We start from the raw sequence: 10,164 nt of genomic DNA on the forward strand, positions 1-10,164 counted from the left end.
GAAGCCTTATTATATATATACATATTAGTAAAAAGACGGTTAGGACTAAATATTCTGATGGTATTACATCAGTTTTTCAGTCAAAGACAATTAATGTTAATATCAAATCAGAAATTAATATCATTTTTACATACTTTTAGTGCAGGAGAAGAAAATAGGTGATATTTACAGGAAAGCAAACATAAATTCTCATACACAGTAAGATCATAATGTCATAGAGACAGTGTTTGCCAGAAGTGATTCTGGAAGTCTGAAGTAATACAGGGAGTAATAGATGAGATGTAATGCCTCCACTGTCAACCACAGCCCTTATTTACAACTTGGTGGATTTATAAATTGGTACTTCTCTCTGACAAAGGACTGAACTCTCATTGCATTGTTTATACAGTGATTACCTGGTACAGACTATAATTTAAAAGACTGATCCTAGCATCGGAACTAATTCTGGAGTAGCTTTCAAGTACCAGGAGAGGAGGAACCAACCTGCATATATAAAAGTAGATGTTAGAAAATGTATGCATTAAATTAGGTAATGAGCTAGGCTGGAAACTGCATTCTATGACCTAGAGAAGCTCATCTCTTCTCCTGTTCTAAACTATGTTGCTCTTAGATTTTTATTCTATACTTACGATATTGTCTGCTGGTACTTAAATACTTGAATACAACAAATCTACTTAGAAAAAGTGGGCGAGATATAAGACAGAAATTATTTACTGTGATGGTGTTGAGGTGGTGAGAAGCTGTGGATGTGTTCCTGGAAGTGTTCAAGGCCAGGCTGGATGGGGTTTTGAGCAACCTGATCTAGTAGGAGGTATCCCTCCCCATGTCAGGAGGACTGGTATTAAATGGTCCTTAAGTACCCTTCCAACCCAAACCATTTTGTGATTCTACAGTTCTGTGAAAGTGACATAGCTTCCTGCAACCTGGCCTTAAATGGCTAAGAGTTTCTAGACTAACAAGTTTCTATTTTACAAAGACATCACAAAGCTTGTTTCTAGTGTCTATGAAGGCTACTTCAGAAGCAGCTCAGAACTAGATCACTAACATAGAGTTGTCTGGTTTAAATACATCAAACATAATAGACTATTTGAAAAATATATGTAGAGCACATTGTTTAACTACAAAAATGTATTATTTAAGGACAAGCTTAACAGCTTTCACATTTAAATGTCAATAAAATTGACTTTACATGCATACTGATGTTGAAAGATTTTGTTCCATTGATATTACCAGTTGGCAATTAGATGTAGTAAGCTGACCTATAATATAGGAAAAGTGGGAAATATATACCAGAAATGTGTGGATTCTGCCAATAATTTCTATGTCTCTTCTGCAACACCTGCTTTGAAATTATAAATTGCCTTATTGTGTCTTTAAAGTCTTCCCCATTCCAGTGGGCTTAAGTACCTCCACTTTTGCATTCAGCAGGAAGATCAGTCATCTAAAAACCCAGGGATCAGCTGGTCACAATTACTGAAAATCATAGAAAGTTACTGAAAATCATTTATTAGCTAGTCATACTTCAGATAACATGCTTCAGTCTTAGGGCTTTCATGCCCTTTGTGGTAAGTGTTGAGTGCACTTATATATACAACCAGTGTAATCACAGAATCACAGAATCACAGAATTTCTAGGTTGGAAGAGACCTCAAGATCATCGAGTCCAACCTCTGACCTAACGCTAGCAGTCCCCACTAAACCATATCCCTAAGCTCTACATCTAAACGTCTTTTGAAGACTTCCAGGGATGGTGACTCCACCACTTCCCTGGGCAGCCTGTTCCAATGCCTCACAACCCTTTCAGTGAAGAAGTTCTTCCTAACATCTAACCTAAAACTCCCCTGGCTCAACTTTAGCCCATTCCCCCTCGTCCTGTCACCAGGCACGTGGGAGAACAAACCAACCCCCACCTCGCTACAGCAAATGAATAGTTCATTTAGTGCTGTGATCACTATATTTTTCTGATGAATGAATAAAACCAGTTTCTTCCCACAATTTATTATTATTATTATTATGGACAATTATTTTGCATCAACCAAAAATTTCCTGTCTTTTCCAATGACTGCTTGCCATGTTCTTTACATTTTTTCATATCTTTTTGCTTATGTTCTCTTCTTTAGTTGCCTGTAAGAAAACTGGGACAGGTGAAAACTTCTCTAAGCTTTAGAAGGGATTTGGCTATGAAACCTCCATTAACTCTACCTCTAAACCCATACGTTGTTCAAAAATGTTAATCTTCATGAATTCAGCTTGTTCATTTGCTAAATTAAAGTTGCATCCATCATCTTATAAAATCTTATAACTTTCCCCAGATCTCCAGTAAAATTTGCAAAATTAGAAATCATACCAACCTCTCTAATTTTAGGGCAGAATGCATTCATTATTAGATATGCATCTAAAAACCTACAGATGCTTGATTACAGCTTCCAGGGTAATCATCTCGATAAATTTTAAGTGGCTTAGCACTTGCCAAACTTTACTGTCTCTTATAATAGTAAATATTTTCAAAATTGATGTTCAGATTTCTGTAAAATGCAGGTACAATTCTGAGAGATTGTTGAAAGAAATACAACTCCCCTCAGGATAAAAAAAAAAATAAAAAAAAATAAAACTCACAAAAAATCCTTTCCCTCTTTTTTTTTTTTTTTTTGTGTTTTTAATACATTTCTGTTAAATGTCAGAATCAAGTATGAAAAAATTTCCTACATATATATATATATATGATTGCATCTAATCAAATCTGATCAATTTTGCTTGTTTTATATTAAGCCAAAAATTACTGCACTGGGGTAGTATACATGTATTTTCTGTTCATATTCAAGCAACAGTGTAATCAACACCAAATGTCAATGTTGAAATTGACATTTCAATGCTGAATGACAATGTTGAAATGACACTTTTTTTTAAAAAATACTGAATATTTCTTTGAAGCTCAAAACCTTTTTTTTTTTTTTTTTTGTAAAAATTAGAGTAGGTTCTGCTTTTATTACTCAGTTATACCACACTGATTTATGTAATCTAGTGGCATGACAGTTTAACTTGGTTATCCCAAGAAGACTAGCTCAAATCTGTATCTGTGGAGAAAGGATTTAAAGATTACTGGTATTAGAGAAGTGAACCCTACGTGACTGCTATGTACCATAGCAACACATCTTTTTGCATGTTCTGTGTAGTGAAAGTTAATATATGTCATTTCCTGGCTGATATTATTTGGAATAGGTATGCTTGCTTGTGAAATGGGATGTCTAATGAATATGCATTAATTTGCATATTCACAGTTTGTTCTTCAAAATTAATTCAAAATTACTGACAATGGTTATCTATTCATGAACATTGTAAACAGACTGCATTATGCAGCTGACTTTCTAGTAGGTATACACTGTAAATCAAAAATGTATTTGACAATACATGTAAGATTATTTTGGAAAGTAATTACACATTAACAAATCATAAATATAAATATGCTGTACACTCCTGTGAGTAATGTTTTTATTTATATGGGGGCTAGAAAAGTTCCAGCCCTTGCTTATTTCAGATTTGTGACCACATACTGTTTCCAGTATGCTTCAGTATGTTTCAGGTAGCTTTGGCTGCTCCACATTCTTCCATGAAAACAAAAACAAAAGCAAGAAACGTTCCCTGAAAGTAACTCTTCCACTTTCACTGGATAAATTTATTCCACTGTCTCCAAGGTCTGTTTTTATCTTCCATAAGTGTACGAGAAGAATCTCTGTCTTTATGATGTGTTTTTCCCAGTCCTGTATAGCAACACAGTCCTACCAGGTTATCAATTTCTAAGTATGCAAAGCTCCATAATTGAGAGAACAGTCACATTTTCTCAAATATCTGCACATGAAGAATGTCACAATTTTTAATGGAGGCTACAGCCAGCAGTGGAATTTTTCCTGGGCAGAGTGGATTTTGTCTTTGGAATCCATTCTTGTTGGCCACAACTCTGGTGGAGAGAGCACTCTACACAAACACTGAGCAAAGTTCCCTGTCCAGTGGCTGTTCAGAGCTAAATGTGATCACAACTGAAGAACCAGAAAATGAGGAGCCAAAAAGGAGTCAAAAGCTTGGCGTATTTTCAAGAGGATTCTTTAGATTGATCCAGAAGTATTTTTATTATTTATCTGAAATGATATAAATAGACTGCTGGAAAAGACAGCAAAGATGGAAGCTTGGAAAACATTGTGATTCAAGAATAATTTATTTAACTAAAGGGAAATAAATTATTTGAAGAATATGTTTATCAATTTAGAAGAGACAGTTGAATTAAATATAAACAGATGAATTCTGTAAATGATCTTGTCATCACCTGCAGAATACAGAGGTGGAAAAAAATAGATTAAAAGCATAGTTTTTGGTTCTTAGGTTCAGCCATTTCAATGCTGTAAGGAATTCTGTTCAAAATGGAGCCCTGAATCATATCTCCCAAACTAAAAATATGAATTAAATCTGACCAAAATATTCAAAACCTGTAACCTTTCTGACAAACTCAAAGGTTAACCAGTGATGGAAAAAATGCTTTCACTAGCAATAAAAGCTACAGAAAGAAGTTCCTAGATGAAGATCTGTAAAAGTATGTTGGTGGAGGCAATGATAGACATGGAGAACTTTGGACTAGCAAATGTTGATGTTACTGTTTTGGATCACAGAAATACAGAGCTGGCCTGGTCTCATATCCTAATGCTGGTTCTGGAGCCTTTAATGTTAAACCAATTTCAAGTCATAAAAAGGTAGGTTGATTCTCAGGGTTTTGAATAAAATTTTAGAATGATAGGTATTAGAAGTGAAAACAATGTTAAAAAATATATAAAATACTTTACAAAAATAAATTACCCTTCCAACTTACCTTGCTCCTCCTGTATACTTCATTTGTAATCACTGTGGCAAATACTAGGCAGAGGAACAAGCAGCCAGCATATCATGGAGTAAATGTGCTGCCAGTAAGTCCTCTCAGGATATCCTCTTAGGATACATCTTCTCCTCTTTTTCTTCTCTGTGGTATGCTCATCCTAGTTTGTGGCCCAAGTACAGTACAAATACATTATCCATAGTTCCATCTTCATTCCTTGATGGTATTTCCGATTCTTTCCTTTCTTCCGGGTCAGGCATCAAATACATTATTACAGCCATCAAAAGATTTCAAGCTCCAATACTTTATATATCAAAAGAATATGCATTAAGATGTCTAGGTATCATATATAAAAGTTGTTAGGTGGTTTATTAAGCTTCTGTCCAGTAGTGAGCTCTTGGTAAGACTCATACGTATTGTCAGATTATGCATTAGATATAGGAAGAATGTTCTTATTCATACATGGCTTAGATAGCAATCTGCTTAACCAACTTGCTATTTGCATGGTGGCTCTTTCCAGGAATACCCTGACCTAATTTATTTTCTGTTAATTATTCTGATGAAATTTTTCTCACCTTATTATGAAAGTTTAAGTAAGTGGATTTGATTGGCTTATACAGCTCAAAAGAACTAAGCAGAGAGCAGAAACAGTAGTAGGATTTATTTAATTTTTTATTTATTTTTGATTTATTTGAAATTGTTAGCTTTGTATGGAGTTCAGACATTATTCAGTCAATGTTTCTTAATTCTACAAGTACTCATTTTTAATGCAACCACATATGAAAAAAAAATAATTTAGATTCATTAAATTTAACTTTAATATAATGCTTTAATATAATGATTTTGGGAGTGCCACATGGCTGACACGAGCAAGTCCAGGAGGTTCATGAAGCACCTAGATGATAACTTCTTGGTGCAGGTGCTAATGGAGCTAACTAGGAAAGGTGCCCTCCTAGACCTGTTCCTAGAAAACAGAGAGGGTCTGGTGGGAGATGTGGTGATTGGTGGCCGCCTCGGTCATAGCGACCATGAAGTGGTTGAGTTCAAAATTTACGGTGACAGAAGGAAAAGTGCCACCAAAACCTCATCCCTAGATATGGGGAAAGCGGACTTCAGGCTGCTCAGGGAACTAGTCAGCAAGGTCCCCTGGGAAACTGCTCTTGAAGGCCTCGATGTCCACCAGTGCTGGTCATTCTTTAAGCGATGCCTCCTAGAAGCACAAGATCAGGCAATTCCTAAATATCGCAAGTCAGGCAGGCGGGGCAGGAGGCCGGCATGGCTGACCAGAAACATTCTAATGGAGATTAGGTGGAAACAGAGAGTGTTTCGCTGCTGGAAGGAGGGCCAGGTGTCATGGAAAGAATACAGGGATGCTGTTCGTGTTTGTAGGGAGAAAGTTCGTGTGGCCAAAGCACACCTAGAGTTGAAGCTGGCTGTGTCTGTGAGAGAAAATAAAAAGGGTTTTTTTAAATATATGAATGGAAAAAGGAGAACTAAAGAATACATAGGGCCGCTCCTTGATAGGGAAGGTCTCCTCACAGACAATGACATAGGCAAAGCAGAGACGCTTAACGCCTTCTTTGCCTCTGTCTTCAATGCCGATGATGGGCTTCGGGACCCAGGGTGCCCTGAGCTGGAGGACTGGGACGGTGGGGATGACAAACTCCCAACCGACCCTGAACGTGTGCGGGATTTGCTACTCCACCTGGATCCCTACAAGTCCATGGGTCCAGATGGGATTCATCCCCGGGTGCTGAAAGAGCTGGCAGACGTCATCGTGGAACCTCTCTCAATTATTTTTCAACAATCCTGGGAATTTGGAGAGGTCCCGGTAGACTAGAAGCTGGCAAATGTTGTGCCGATTTTCAAGAAGGGTCAGAAAGAAGACCCTAGCAATTACAGGCCTGTCAGTCTCACGTCAGTGCCTGGTAAAATCAGGGAGAAGATGGTTCTCGAACTTATTGAGGCGCACCTGGGGGACAAAGCAGTCATTGGTCCCAGCCAGCATGGGTTTGTGAAGGGTAGGTCCTGCCTAACTAACCTGATTTCCTTTTATGATAAGATCACCCGTATGGTGGACCAAGGGAAACCAGCTGATGTGATTTTTTTGGACTTCAGCAAGGCTTTTGACACGGTTTCCCATAGGATCCTACTGGACAAAATGTCCACCATACAGCTAAATAAAAACATCATACGATGGGTGAGCAATTGGCTAACAGGCAGGGCCCAAAGGGTTATGGTAAATGGGGCTGTGTCAGGCTGGCGGGCAGTCACCAGTGGGGTCCCTCAAGGCTCCATTTTAGGGCCGGTACTTTTCAATATTTTTATAAACGATCTGGATGTAGGAATAGAGGGTATTTTGAGCAAGTTTGCTGATGACACCAAACTTGGAGGAGTTGTGGACTCGAATGAGGGTGGAAAGGCCTTGCAGAGTGATCTGGATAGGTTGGAGAGCTGGGCAATCACCAACCGCATGAAGTTCAATAAGAGAAGTGCCAGGTCCTGCACCTGGGACAGGGAAACCCTGGCTGCACGTACAGACTGGGCGATGAGACGCTGGAGAGCAGCCTAGAAGAGAGGGATCTGGGGGTCGTGGTAGACAGCAAGTTGAATATGAGCCAGCAGTGTGCCCTCGCAGCCAGGAGGGCCAACCGTGTCCTGGGGTGCATCAAGCACGGCATCGCTAGTAGGTCAAGGGAGGTGATTGTCCCGCTCTACTCTGCGCTGGTGCGGCCTCACCTCGAGTACTGTGTGCAGTTCTGGGCACCACAGTATAAAAAGGACATGAAACTGTTGGAGAGTGTCCAGAGGAGGGCTACGAAGATGGTGAAAGGCCTGGAGGGGAAGACGTACGAAGAACGGCTGAGGTCACTGGGCCTGTTCAGCCTGGAGAAGAGGAGGCTGAGGGGAGACCTCATCACAGTCTACAACCTCCTCGTAAGGGGGTGTCGAGAGGCAGGAGACCTTTTCTCCATTAACACCAGTGACAGGACCCGCGGGAACGGGGTTAAGCTGAGGCAGGGGAAATTTAGGCTTAACATCAGGAGGGGATTCTTCACAGAGAGGGTGGTTGCACACTGGAACAGGCTCCCCAGGGAAGTGGTCACTGCACCGAGCCTGTCTGAATTTAAGAAGAGATTGGACTGTGCACTTAGTCACATGGTCTGAACTTTTGGGTAGACCTGTGCGGTGTCAAGAGTTGGACTTGATGATCCTTAAGGGTCCCTTCCAACTCAGGATATTCTATGATTCTATGATTCTATGATTTTCTGTCAGTTAGGGCTTTGGAGTGTGAAACAAAGAGACCTGTGTAACATGGTCCTATATCACTCAAAGAAAAAGTCAATAATGTTGAAGAGACTATTCAAATGGAGTGTAAAACATAAATAATTTAGTTGGCATAAGGAAAACTGTGTTAAATGCTTTAATCTAATTAAATTGGAGATTTTCTTAATTATAAAATTGAACTTTTGGAAAATCAGTTAAGTAGAATTTGATTTGAGCTAATGAAGGGGCTGACAAATATTGATATTCAAGCTGAGTTTCAGTCAATTTTAGAAACTTTTTAATACTTTTGGTGCATATCGTTCACTGTATTTATGTAGTAAAATAACTTTCTTAAATAATTGTATACAGCAATCTCTATTTTGGACTCCTTACTCAGCCATGGTTCAGAATGAATAACTGAATGCCTTATCTAAAGCACTTATTAGAACTTTCTTCCTAGTAACTGGAATCAAATGTTAATTATTTTGGAAAATGAAAATCCATTTTGTGTATTTAAAAACACAGAAAGCTTTAGGTTTATAGACAGCTGGAGGTGAAACTAAGAGTTTAAAACTAGAACAGTATTATAAAAAATATATAAAGTATAAAAAATAAAAAGTATAAAAATAAAAAGTATAAAAAATAAAAGTATAAAAATATTATAAATTTTTTAATTTCAATTCAAAAACATCAAGTGCTTTCCATGAAACTTTTTTTTTTTTTTAACTTTCCTCTCTCCAATGAATGCTGATGGGTTTTATTTAATATAAAGGGTATCCAGCATATTTTTTCCCCTGTTTTCATCACTTCAAACTTGAAAATTTTCATGCAAGTACAAGGCTCACCATGCTTTTTTAGTTACAGAGATTTTACTTGTATCCAACTTTTATCTGCCAAGAAAGATTCAAGTAAAGGTTACTTCTTAGTAGCTGGTTACCCTAGTTTGATGGGATTCATTTTGTCTGTCACAAAGTGTGTAATGGTCAAGGTGAATGGTTGAGAATTTAAGGCCCCTAAATCAGGGAACAGAGACTGCATATGGCATGTCCTGGTTGTGTTTTATCTCAGGCTAAAATAAATATTTAAGATAGATAGGCAAATTGCTTTATGGGGATATTTATTTTTTCACATAAATTGAAGGAGGAGTCAAACTGATAAACTGAGGGTGGGATGCTCAGTGCAGCACATGCTCAGTGGCATGCTCCAAGCAGGATATTTTCCAGACTTTTAGGATAAATACACATTTTTATTATTCCCTAAGTATTTTCTTCAATGTTAATTTTTTCATCTGGACAGAATCTCTGAAGGAACCAATAGCAATTTCCCACCACTTTTTTTACTTGAAATAATTTCAATTTTTTTTTAAGACTGCTTTTTCTCAGTTTCTTAAGAAAATATGAAGATCTAATCTCATTGATCAGTTTCTTCCTTCCCCCCACCCTGGCTCTTAATAGTGAGTGATAGAACTCTTAATTTGGAACATTCAGGGGAAAAAAGTTTAATCCTTTAAAAAAGGACGTGAGAAGGAAATTATTCTGGTTTGAATGATCTCTGAATTAGCTTTAACATATAATCTGTAAACTCAAAGTGTGATATGTCTGCTTCTATTCCTGCTTAACATTTGTCCATAAAGTCGTGCAGATACTTCACAGTCTTGTAATGTTACTGTCACATTATATGACCATGAGTCCCAGTAAAAGACTCAGGCATCCAAACAGGTAAAACCTAGAATGAGGATTTGTTTTGTCTCCATGCAGTGGATGACTCAGACATACTAGTGGGAATCAGAGGAGTCACAATGTTGAGCAGCTAGCATAAAAGCTTTCTAACCAAAAGGTTAGCACACAAGAAGGGAAATTTTGCATTTAAGATTCATATTCCTCACTTTAGTTTTCAGAAAGATATTTCTGACACTTTGGTACCCAGAACATAGGTATTTTGAAGATAGATATCTATACTTTGCTTTAGGAAAAGCTTAGTCTGGTGTAATATCATAGAAGATCAGCTGATAACCAAGGGTCAAACTCTGTATAGGATGGT

Source organism: Aythya fuligula, chromosome 3, assembly GCF_009819795.1.
Source record: "Aythya fuligula isolate bAytFul2 chromosome 3, bAytFul2.pri, whole genome shotgun sequence".
NCBI classification, from domain to species: Eukaryota; Metazoa; Chordata; class Aves; order Anseriformes; family Anatidae; genus Aythya; species Aythya fuligula.